We start from the raw sequence: 13,240 nt of genomic DNA, 5'->3' as shown, positions 1-13,240 counted from the left end.
CCTGTAGAGTCTGAGGAATGAAAGGAATGGGTTTGGGTTACTTCTGCAGATTGTGTCACTTGTGACTTCCATAATCAACTACTAGATCCATAAACTATACTGACAGCACTGGAGGGGTGGGAAATTATTTGGGCTCTGGAATGCAAACCAGTGTTTACACATTCTAAGACAAAAATAAATATTTTAGCACAGCCTTCTCTTAAAGGCCCTGTGCATTGCTGAGCTGCTCCACTGCTTGTCAGAGGGATGGAAACAGGGAAAAAGCATGGCTGCGCTGCAAAACCGTATATGACCGTCAGTCCTCAGTGCTTCAGAGAGCATAGAGATCAAAATGCATTTTAAGAAGGTAGCGGTGTGAGAAAGATGGTGCTATACTGAGAAAAGGTGCTCCTAACCCAGGGGAGGGTGAGCCACAAAAGAGGATTTACTAGTTCATCCGTTTTCTAAAGCAGTTACATGGGTGCTATTGTTACAAGAATCGTGCTTCCACAGACATCTAGGAGATGGGAAACTGGTCTATCACCTAGTTGCTTGTTATTTGTAATTTTGCAAGACTGACATCTAAACCCTGATATTTTTTGACACCACCCATTCAAGCGTTATGCCATCTGACAATCTCTCCTAATGACTGACTTGGTGGAAACCTTGTTAGCTTTCTGTTCTATGCTGCCTGCAGTGTGTTAAATGCCTAAAAGGGGCTGAATTTTTCTTGTGGTATTTGGTACAATTTGAAGCAGTCCTGCTGTGTACATAGTGTCAAGGAAAAAACCCTTGGGGGGAAAAAAAGTTTACATAATCCAGTTCTTTTTTAAGAATTTGTTTTGTTTAATAATGTTAATCACAAAGGCAGAAGAGGATATTTCACTGTGATCTGACTTCTTTGGACCACCTGTGATAGTTAATGCTGTGCAGACATGTCCACTGAAGGGGTAGTTGCTTGGAAATGTAGGGGAGGATGTTCTCAGGAGCTGTTAACAGCCATCTGTTAATAATCTGATATATTCAGTGGTTTTCAATGGACAAGGTTCTGAGGGCTGTGAACACCCTGACGTGGTGACTTATGTCAGACCCAGCCAAGTGTCTCATATCTGCTGCTTTGGTGGCCAATAAGACCTGTCATGAAATATCAGTTCAATCAGAACATGTTTTTTCCATCTAGTTCCCAGCTTCCTTTCTAAATCTTGCATCGTTTCCCAGCTGGGTCCACTGAGAGCACAAAAGCAAAGAAGCAGTAACCTTGCTTTATATTCTTTCAAGCCAGCTGTCCCCAGGTGGGATCTACCCAGTCTAAAATCCAGTATTAATCACCTCTCAATAGCATTTTCCAGGCTGACATATATGATGATGACTGAAATGGGGAGTAACGGAGGGTGGCACCATCCATAGACTGAAGCATTTGTAACAGAGACCTGCAGACAATGACCACAAAGCTTTCTTGGGTTCATTTCGACTCCCACCAAGAAAGAAAGGAATTTTTTTACTGAACTTTGGAGAGGAACAGATTTTCTGCTTGGAAACAAAGAACTTCAGTTTTGCCAGCATTTTGGGTATTGGAAGGGTGAAATATCCATTTATTCCACTACTCATGGTTCTGGTTTGGGTGGAATTTTCAACTTGATTTTCAGCTGAGAACTTCTGAGAGTAGGTGTTATTTTATCCAGCTATTTTGGAAAGAAGAAGAAAATATCATGTGCGTAAAATAACCCTGGCTTATCAACTTTCTACAGGAGCAGATGTGAATGAGCACTATTCTGCCAGACCTGGCAGTTCTTAGCACTTTGAACCTTTAAAATATGCTTGGCAACAGTAATTAAATAACAGTAAGTAATTATTTGAAATAAATTTCCAATTAAACATAATATTTCTGCAGACTTGTATTTTGGTATTTTTAATTATTTTGTTTGTTTGTTTTTCTTCATCTGATTCAGCGGAAGGCTAATATCATTCCCTTTTAATTTTTGTTATTACTCCTTGACTGGAGTCTTGTCAGTTGTCTTCAAATAATGTACACAGGTGAGTCAGACCTGCTAATTAATTCTGTTGTTCTGGTTTTGTTTGCAAATTATAATGAAATGAGATGATTACAAAATCTATTAATATCTCCTTGTACAAAAAGTAAATTGAATAATATTTACTAATAATGCACAGGTTTGGCAGAAGAGATTCCCAAGTATTTTGATGCGAATGTATTTGATTATGTTAAAAAAGTGTTACGGTTTCCAGGAAAAAAAAAGAGTTGCTTAGAACAGTCTTTAACATAAAGGAAACCTGATTTTTATCAAATTACTTGTTCTTATGCTGGAGGAGGAGAGAGATTTTAAGCTGGTGTTTACAGACAAGGCAAGATGTTACTCTCAGTTGCCTCTGTGCAACTCTACCAATCTCAGTGCCATGAATGTAGCCTAGAGCAGAATCTTGTCTCTGCTTTTGAATGCAGAGTCTGCTCTCATAGAAACCAAACCGAAGCTCTTCAGTAGTGCCAGTGAAAGCAGGATCAAACATCTAATATTTTTCTTCCAGTGTAAATCCTTTATGTCTCCTTTGATGCTCTTTCCTATCCTTTAGAGACTCATTGCTACTTCTTGCTCCAGAGGAGTTTATTAGTTACTGTCATTGTTACCTAACTGGAAGGATAAGGCTATTCTCCTTTACACTGTAATCCCAGGAGAGTCAAGTTTTGGTTACAGCCTCTAAACTTCATAGCTATGAATCCTACTTAATGTTGTGGTCTTGGGTCCTGCACTAGCATTACTGAATCTGTCCCATCGGATGACTTTATAATGTCTGTTCTACACTTTGGAGATTCACAACTCCTACACCCCATCAGGCAGACAAATAAATATCTTACATAAACAGCGGATATTTGAGTTCTTTGACTGAAACATGAGTTTTTAATAGAAAATGCTTATGATAACAATTGTCTGAAAGTGGAATACTGGAATAGCTGGGAGGTTTCTGTCTCACTTACACTAGTTCACCCTGTCTCTTTTTCTGTACTTTTTAAGAGGCAGTACAAAACTCCCCAGAAAACACACTATCCCCAAATTGTAGCCAGCATACATAATTTTGCTCTGTTATTTCATTATATAATTTAGCCTTCCATTTTTCTGCTTTTAAAACTCCCACAGTATGCATGGCTTACATCTTTCATATTTCCAATCACAAAGCATGCTATTTGGAGACAGAAATAATTTTCAAAAAGTAAGCTGATGAATAATAGTAAATTGTCTTCAGTATTTCTGAAAGTGGATGAGTCTATGAAAGTGTTGACCTGGTTCTAGCAGACAGAATCCCTCCACCTCCTGCTTCAGAGACCTGATGTTATTCTGCTTTTTCTACCCTGTAGCTAGCTTGATCTATGACTGTTTTCTGCAGCTCAAAGAACAGCTGCCTTTCCATAAGTAGGATGATCATTTTAGTATCAATCTCTGTAGATTGCTTTGAGATCCTTTGGAAATGGAGGCTAGGCTTGTCATGTGATGAAACTTGCCCAAAACTATCACTATCAAAATGAGACCTGAACTGCTTTGCCAGCTTTAACACTTCAGATGATTCTGGTACGTACTGGGAAAAACAAGGAAAGCACAAACAGCTGTTATGGGGAAAGCTCGCCCAAAGCTCTGAACTACATCTGTCCTGTTCCAAATGACTCAGGTATGCAACAGAAAGAAACAAGAAGCACAGAGGAACTCTTAACAGCTTTACATCCTTGTAACATATTAGTGGCCCCAGAAAAGACCATTAATTGGCTTACCATATGGAGAAAGCTAAAGCAGCCTGGGCTGACCTGAAAATGAAGTAATTGATGACTTACTGGCCATCTCAGTTAGGCAGCAATAAATAGGGAAAACAATTGTCGCTGAGGAAAGGAACCACATCCCCAGATGTACAGCATCATACAGAAGGCTAAGCTTGAGCTGGAACTGCTACGTGTACAAGCTGGGGTACCAGGCAGGTCTTGGACGCTTTTGCCAGCTGGAGTAAGAGTACTTGTCATGGCCAAAGCAGTCTTGACTTGGGAAATTTTGTTTAATTTAATTTATTGCCAAGTAGCACAAACTTTTGATTACTGATTTGGATATTGAGAAAAAAAGAAAAAGTAAACAGTTAAACATTTAGGGAAACACCTTTCCTCTTTTTTCCCCCAGCTCAACTTCAGTCAAACACCACTGCCACCCCTTCCTGGTCGCAACTTCCCTTGTTTTTGCTATGCATTACACTCAGTCTCTCCCAATCCCTTCAGGGATGTGATGGGCAGTGCAGGAGGCTGAGGTTGGAATGTAATGGTTTCTCTCTGCCCGTCCACGCATTTTACTCATTTTTCTCTGCTCTGGTGTGGGTCATCCACAGGCTGTGGTCCCTTTGGGGGTGTCCCTCCTCTGATATGGGTTCTCCACAAGCCACAGTCCCTCAGGCATGTCCCTGCTCTGGCATGGAACTTCTTCCAAGGGTGCATCTCCAGCCATGTCCCCAGCAACGTCGTCTTCTATGTGTCTCCTCACGTATCTCCTCCCCTTTGTGGGTGCTGCTCTTTCTTAAATCTGTTTGAGCTCTGCCATGGATCTTCAGACCGGCTCTGACAGGCTGAGGTTTCTGGAGCACCATGGGCTGTTCACATCCATTTCAAAGTCAGCTGGAAGTAGCTGTGACTGGCACGGGGGAGCTCACTGACTGCTCCCACACACGGCAGCCCTGCAGCCCCCTGTTACAGAAACCCTGCCAGTTACGGTCAGTATAGTGTTGTTGCCCTCAGTCCATGGTGCCACTCACAGTCATACTGGAGTTTTCGGTGGGGGGGTGTGTGTTCTGCAGAGAGTGTGTGTGTATGTGTGCGTGTGCGTGTGCATGCGCGTTTCATTGCTAGAAATTGCCAGCCACCCACTAACACCATCTCCTTTAGTAAATAAATCTTAGATCTTAAGTCACTGAGTGGTGTTCTCTTGTGGCTACTTCACCCTAAAGTGCCCAGCACAGCTTACTTTCCTGTCAAAATTGTTTCTTTATTGTCCTGTTCAAGAATATACTGCTAGACCATGTGGCATGTTCAGATCCTCTCTGGGAGGCAGGCTCTGACCAGGAATCCTTTGCAGGGAGGTACCTTCAAGGAGATTTTTGTAGTCTGGACAACGCAACACCAACTGCAGAAAGACGAGAAAATGCCCATGCTGTGGGAGCAACTGACCTGAAATGCCTGAGTCAAGAGAAGTGTCAGTGTGCTACAGCAAATTGCAGCTCATGCTACCTGCGATGTACTACTTGGATGTGTTTTCTGCTTTCTGGAAAAATAGGAGAATATTACAGTAAGAGAATATGCTAAAAAAGACTATAAGAATATGCTAAAATATGAATCTGCCTTAGCAGCTTTGTGATTTTTCTGGAGCTCAGAAGTTGGTCCAAATATACACTTGATTCTGCCTTCTGGAATAGTGAAAGTTTTAATAAAAGGTATTTTCCCCTGTGGATGAGTTGGGGAAATGCAGTTTTCTTACAGGACATCCTTGAGGCAAAATAAGCTGAAAACTTTTATAAGAAGCAAAAATATCTCAGTTACTGCAGTGATGTTAACTTAATGTCGCTTCTCCGTTTTATTAGGTAGCCATAGGGCCTTCAGACTCTACCACTGGATAACTGCTTTCTCATCTTCTGAGGCCAAGACAGTGGATGACATTTTTTCTAACACTGAAACACCCTAACACTTATCTCCATGACATCCACAGCAAATGTATAGATTTTAAAATGTTCTTTTTTTTTTTTGCAGCCATGAAATGCTATCCCAAAAGGACAACATTTCCAAAAGTGTCTTATGTCTGATTTTTGTTTAGACAACCACAGATGCATATAGCTGTATAGTTTCAAAAACATCAAGATTTCTTGCTGCTTTCTCATGTGACTAGGTCTTTAAAAATACTACAGAACACAATATTACTGAAAGTCTGTGGCTTCAGTGTCGTGTTTATTTCAGCATTTTCAAGAGTGGACTTCAGCCCTGAAGATCTAGAGCTAAATGTCTAAATTCTTTCAAAATGACATTTAGGCTTCTAAATCATTTGAATCCTTTTGCAAGTTTTATGAAACATGTTCATAATAAAATAGAAGAGCAGATACTAAATACTTGTAAGTTGCCAGAAAATCCAACAAAATGCAAATGACAAGAAGAAAATGCACATTTTTTTTTCTAGGCTTGCACTGTGATTTGTTTTTTGTTCCAGAGAAAGAAGGCACTGATAAATGTATCAATGAGCTTTGAAGAGAGCTGTTGCTCGAAGACAATTCAGCAATGTTTTCTTGGCAGTTTGTCAAGAGTAGGAGCTACCTTCTTGTTGCTGGTTCTGGCAAAGAAATCAGAGCTTTTCCAGTCCGCAAATGGCAGAACATCAAAATGTTACAATGCTGTGTTCCCAAAGATGATGAGGGGTTTCTTTCATTAATGAAAGATAATATGAATATACAGGATCCACATTTCAAATTTACTATGTAACGAGTATAATCCTGTTATTAGAGGTGCTAGAGATCAGGGGGACAAGGCTTTTTTTCTAACCCCGCTTCTAATTGGTTGTATGGCCTTGAGGCAAGCCAGTCCACATCTCTGCGCCTCAATTTCCCCAGAAGCAGGCTGGAGACAATATGAGAGCTACCCCACTGGGCCGCTGTGAGCCTGAATAGATCAATATTTTTGAAAGCACTGAGACTGTCATATAGAACTTGTTATATAAGTGTGAAGTAATAAAATGCAAACTACTGAAATACGATCAGACCTGTCACTGCTCCTTTTCTGTTGTATGCCCCTTGGAACAAATGAACTGTGAGTGAGACCTGAAATATTCCAATGTTACATCTGAACAACCACAGTAAAATGGAAAAATACTTATTTGAGATTCTAATCTGTATTAGCATCTTCTCCATCATTTTTATATACATCCTTACATAGTGCATTGCAGCTTGACTCCTGCCTTTCTTGGCTCTCATTCTAAAAGGCTTGTTTTGCCCATTGTCTTCTAGCTGTTCTGTCCTAAATATTTGACTCTATTGCCCTTCGTATCTGCATGGTGATACCACTCCTTTAATTATATGCATATTTTCCTTTTAGGCTCAGAATACCTCTTAAGAAAAAGGAGGACCATCCCTGTGATAACTGTTCACTCCCTTGCCCTGCCACAAATTTCCTGTATGATGTCAGGCAAAGGCATTTCGGATGTTCCGTACCACTGTCTGCCCAGGGTCAAAGAGGTTAATTGGTAGCACTGAGGTAGCACAATGGTCACAGGGAGCTCGGATGGCTACTGTAATGACTATGCACAAAAGGACTAGATAGAGAGATAGGTAGGTAAATAACCACAGCTTCACCAGATACTCAGCTTTGCGAATGAGCCCTACCTGCAGCTGCAGTTCTACTGGTAGTGACAGCAGTCTGAATGCACAGGTACCTGTTGGAGCCACCACCCACCTAATCTAGGAGGAGCTTTTTCTGCAATACCTTTGGCATTAGTTTAAGCTGTCTGTATCTTTTCACTCCTGCCTTGGAGCCACTGTGTTATTCCAGTGCTGGGCTTCCCACACAATTCTGCCAGGTTCACTTATATCCTGCAGTCCTTTCACTAGTCTGTTCTCACTCTCCTCCCATACTTTGCTTCACCAGGCTACTACCTCCACCTGGACTACACAAACTGCCGATACTCCAGTTTTGCCTCCCTCCTGTTCTCCCAACCCAATCCAGTCCTAGTCAGAAGGGTCCTGCTTTTCCAGACTCTAATTTTCACCTTCAATTGCAAAGGATAGAGGAAGAGGGACCGCTGTTTCTTCACCTCTGAAATATGGCTGTAGGCAGTGGGCTCCTTTCCTCCAAGGTTTCCTATGACCTGATGCTTTCTTGGCATCCTTTGCACTCCATAGATAAGAGGCAGTTTAGTGGCTGTAGACTGCAGTACCTGTTCTGAGCTCTCCAGGTTCCTTTTTCACTCCTACTTTTACTCTTACAAACTTTTCTGTAACCACCTGAAGCCCGTGACTGTATATTACCCTGTGCATTTTTTCCATCCTGTGTTTCCCTATTGATTTCCACTTCTCAGTGGCCATTTTTGGCACATAGCTGTTGGCTCCAGTTGCACTGAATACATGTCAGCGCACAATGTCCATCATCCTAAGGGCTGGGTGAAATCCAGTATGCACAGGTGTCTATTTTGCTGTATTTCTTTCTTGATTGCCTGTATACACTATACTTGCTAGAGTGGCTGTATTTCAGGCTTGTAAAGCATCACGTTTGGTCTGTGCATGCATCTTCCTTTTTCTTTCCTTTGTGCACTGTTTTCCAAACTTGCTATCTGTGTGGGGAGTTGAACTATACTCTAAGTGTGCAGTGTATATCACTTTCTCCATTACATCCCTTCCGCTTACATGTGCTTCAGGTGAACACCATCAGACTGGTGTGTTTTGCATATTTGCTGTGATACAAGGCTCAGTATAGGAAGCGCATGGGAATGCATGCAAATTCACTGTTGGGTGGGGGTACAACTGAAGACACAGAGTGGGTTTTGACATGGTAATATTCATGAAGTGGCCAGTGCGTTTAATGTGGTGTGAGGCGTGCTGGAAACGTGTGTGCACAAGTTTGCCTGGGGCGAGCATGGTGTGGTATTTCGAGCATAAGGTGCAGGAAGTAGCCTACACTTCTGCGTGTGTGGCCAAGTTGGTGTGTTCACAGGTGTGTATTTGTTGTGGTAATGATATGCAATGACTTTGCCTATTTGATGTGAGGGCTTTTCAGCCCTGCTCACTGTATGTTTGGCAGCAAAGTGTCTTCAAATCCCGGGTAATGGAGGTAAGTGATGCTGCTGCATGAGAGCACATCTCGGCCTTCTGTCATCTCCTGTGACAGAGAAGGTGGCTGGGCAGGCAATGACTTCAAAGGGTAAAGAAAGCTTTCTGTTCCTGCTAATCTCTCTGCACCCCGAGGGGAAAAAGGGCAGGTGCTACTGGAGGAATAATAGGATATTGGAAGAGAGAAGAGGCAGAGCCAGTCTCAGCTACAAGCTGGAGAAAAAGCAAAGGGTTTACTTCAAGCAGGAGGACTCTATGTTTGGACAAGGATATATACCATCAACTCCTGATCTCCCTGACACGTTAGGAGACACTCTCAAGTTCCCCAGGCAGTTGCCACCCTCTTGCAGACCCCCTGTGCTTCTAGGCAGCTCCATCCGTCCTTTGGGAACAGCAGTGCTGAGCACTGACAGAAGAGATCATATCTGGGAGAGTAAAGCCAGATTTCCAGCAGGAAGGAGATAGACTGCAGACTTGGTGGCAGTTGTGAGACTTGCCATGTACATGTTGCATGTGCTGGGAACACTGAATGGGGAAGCTTTTGCCCCAATATAGAGCAAAAAGTTACATCCTCTGCAAACACTAGGGATTTACATTCACTGATCTAAAGGCATGCTCCTACATGGAAGACTATTCCAAAGGGATCAAGTAGCAAGCTAGCAAAGATGAATACTGACTGAAAAGGTTATATGAATTGGCTTAAGGATGGTAAGGTACACCAAGGGCTAGGAGAATGTCCTGCTAAAGGTAACAGGCACTGCTACCTCCTGAAAGCTCTCTAGGTTCCTGAGTGGTGTGTGGACACTGCAGGAGACTGTTCAGATGATCAGAGAGGATTGTGGCAAAAAGCCAAAACAGGGTCCTGAGCTCTGAAAAAGACTCCTTTAAGCTGTGAGGTGAAAAAAAGTGGACAGGAGATGAATCAGATCAGTTTTTCCTTCAGCTAATAATCCAGCACATTCAACCTTAATGCAGTTCTAGCAATGCCCTCACTTGAAAATGAGGATCTTTATGTTCTCCTGCTGCTTCCACGTATCACTATTTATAGCATTTATTAACAATCTTCTAATTCCCAAGGAACGATACAACATGCAGATGACATTGGCCAGAGTGCAAAATCAGGGAGAATCAGACCCTTACTTTACAGAAAGGTGCTGCAAGATCCAGCTTTTTCAGGAGAACATTAAGTAATTCCTGTAACACATGTATATCCAGGCATGAGCTGTGCTTTGGGATGCCTGCAAGCTTCCAGGAACACAAACACCATGGGACTTGTAACATCCTCCTAAAGATTGGCAGCGCAAGCTGGGGCAGCTGCTGTTCGTGGTCAGCTGTGCTCTGCTTGGGTCAGTCCCGTAAGTGCCCTGCCAGCAATGAGCTCTCTAGTCACACACTGTGGCTCATCCTGGGGGAGCATTTATCCGAGACTGAATGACAGGAATGAGCTGGAGTTTCTCCCTCTGGTAGTCTTATTTCTGTTTTAATCAGTGTTTCTTTCATCTCGGACATGACTGTTGTATGGAAGTGAAAACATCAGTCTTTAGCATAATTTGGGACCTTTTATGTTAGCCCAGATATCCTTCACAGTGATGTTGTCAGGCCCTAATGCCCCAGGCCATCTCTTTCCTTAGGTAGTCTCTGCTCCAGGAGAATGTCTTCTTCCAAAGCATCAGGATGCCTGGAGAAAGGATCCCAGGTGCAGTGATAGTGACCACGGCAGAGTATTAATTACTTAACCTCTCTTAACCAGCTGAGCCTCTAGTTTTCCCCCAGGCCTTGATCCAATCCCATTTCCATAACTCACAGAATAAAGGTGACAGCCTTTGAGCACAGGCTAACATTTCACATATGGACCAGGCAAATCACATTCAGCAAATGTGCTCGCCTGCTGCTGCTCTCAGCAATGGCGCTGACACAAACATGCAAAACAGTGTGGCAGGTACAAACATCACTGATGCACTATTTTCCTAGGAAAGGGGTGAGGGGGGGAGTGGGAGAGGCCTGCTTAGGCATACTCCATAGTGGTTTTCTACTTCATCCAGCAGACAATACCACAACATAGACAGCAAAACGTGCACTATATTTGAAGCTGAAATTCAAATTATTTCAGCTGATAGTGTAAGCTTTTAGCTGATCTCTGCCCATCTGGCTGGAGTCACAGCACCCTTCTGCCATATAGAGGGAGCTTGTTTTAGTCACGATGGTGGATATGAGCACAGAAACTGCTGCTATGGGCAGGCTCCGAGTTTACACGGTGCAGGATGAATTACTGCTTCTCCCTCACCACTAGCAACAAAAGCTCACACTGTGGCTCCACCCTGCATGCAGTGGGGAAGAGAAGATCCTATTAGGCCTAGCAAGTTTTATTCCTGTGAGTTTCAGTGTTGTAATTCTTGACTTCAGCGCTCCAAGCAACTCTCTCGCTCAGTGCACAGCAGGGCGAGAGCTGACTGTCGCTCCTCCGCAGCATCAGCACAGCCCATTTCTGCTGCTCCGGCCAGCGGCACCCGCACAAAGCGCAGGTGACGAGGAGGGAGGAGGTGGAAAAAGCGACACGTCTCTTGCCGCTTCTCCAGATGACAGCACACATCCCTTTCCTCCTCATGCGCTGCTGGTGCCTGACGCGGAGTTATGGCGCTGAGCAAATGGCGCCCGCGGGTCTCGCCAGCTCCCAGCAGGACTCCTTCCCTCTCAGCGCACAAATATCTGCAAGAAAAAGCAACCTGGATCTGCCGCTACTGCAGGCTTACTTTTCAAGGAGTCCCAGATTTCCTTATCTCTGTTTTTCCTATCTTTAGAGGGCCCTGAGGCACAGAGGGGTCTCCCCAGGGCCTCCCCCACACCCTCTGTCCACAGCTGGGAGTCCCACCTCAGCCTGAGCTGTCACGAGACAGTGAGGGCTAGTTGACCTCCTGAGGGACATGGCCGGCAGGCCACCATGGGACCCATCCTACTGCACCCAACAGGGGGAGTAGGGCAGGCCCAGGGATGGTGCCCAGGCCCAGGCACAAGCCTCAGCTGTAAGGCTCATCACAGTGATGAGGCAGGTCAAGATGGGAATCCCATCTGCAGGCCAGGGTCAGGATCAGGCCCAGCGATAGCAGGGCTGTGGGGATGGTGATGGGCTGAGGCTGGGCCCTGTGGGCCTGGCTCAGCGGGGCTCATGGCCGGGCAGGGCAGGGCTGTGGGGAGCTGGAGACCAGCCTTGCTGCAGTGTCACTGGGACTGGGGCTGACAGCCCTGGGGGGGCTGAGATGGGGTCCTGGGCCATGGGCAGGGTGACGGGTGGCCCTGCGGGCCTGGTAGGGACAGTCAGGGCTCATGGTGCCCTCGGGGTCCCGTCAGCTGGCTAGGACTGTTCAGGGCCTTAAAATGGCAGAGAATGCCTCAGTGCATCCATTAAGCTTCTTCAGACTTTCTCATGTCATCCAGGTCTAACTAAAGTTCACGTTGGTGGCACAGCAAGACACAGCCAGATGCGTGTGTGACAACATAATGAAAAAAATGAGAGAAGTGACTTGTCCGGGTAGACAGGACAGAGTAAATCTGGGGTTCTGGGAAAAAGTAGCAGCAAAAAGTTCTGGCAAAGCTGCCCTTTATTTACAAGCCCACATTGGGAAGAAATGCTAGTCATCCATTTTGGACCAAGCCTGTGATTTTTAAATGCGTCTTTATTGATTGGTTGATTTAGCTCAAGTAGTATGAACTTTATTTTACAAGAACCTGCAGCTAACCAACACAAAAAAGAATTACCATCATTACCTCGTACAATACCGGACTAGCGCAAAAACAGAAGTAAATGCCACAATCCAGTTAAAAGAACCATAAAATAACTAAATTAAACTGTAAACTCTACATGTAACAAACGGCTGAGATTAGTCCCACACATGTCACTCATAAACCCAGCAGCGGGAGGGGAGGGGAGGTCTGAACACAAAACCAAGCACCCCAGATGCCAACTCTTTCTCCCCTGAGCATCCCCAAGCACGGGCTCATTTGAGACAACACACAACCACGTGCTTGGCAGCACACACGTGAGCAAGTGGGAGAGCAGCAGAGAGATGCACACCATCTGTCCGCATCTTGTCTTTTACCCTAGAAAGCCTCCTGGGTCTGTTCTCTGCTTCAGAACATTCAGAGCTTCCTAAAACAAGAGACTGATGTGGATTTGCACCCAAAGGATGTGAAAAGAGCCTGGTAATTGGAGGAGAATGGGCCAAAAAGAGAGGACTGAGCACTGCAGGCAGAAACTGAAGTTATCTAAGTTGGCAGCAGGTACAACTCATCCAAACGCATTTATTCCAGATGAACACATGATGGAACAGCAAACCTGAAGTTCAGGATGAAAAACTAGGGATACTAACCCACCCATTTCATCCTTTGTTCCCCCATTTTCTGTCTGCCCGTTATGACTACTCTGTCTACA

This window comes from Gymnogyps californianus, chromosome 1 (assembly GCF_018139145.2).
Source record: "Gymnogyps californianus isolate 813 chromosome 1, ASM1813914v2, whole genome shotgun sequence".
Taxonomy (NCBI): Eukaryota; Metazoa; Chordata; class Aves; order Accipitriformes; family Cathartidae; genus Gymnogyps; species Gymnogyps californianus.
The sequence above is the reverse complement of the archived record's forward strand: the minus strand, read 5'-3'. Positions refer to the sequence as shown.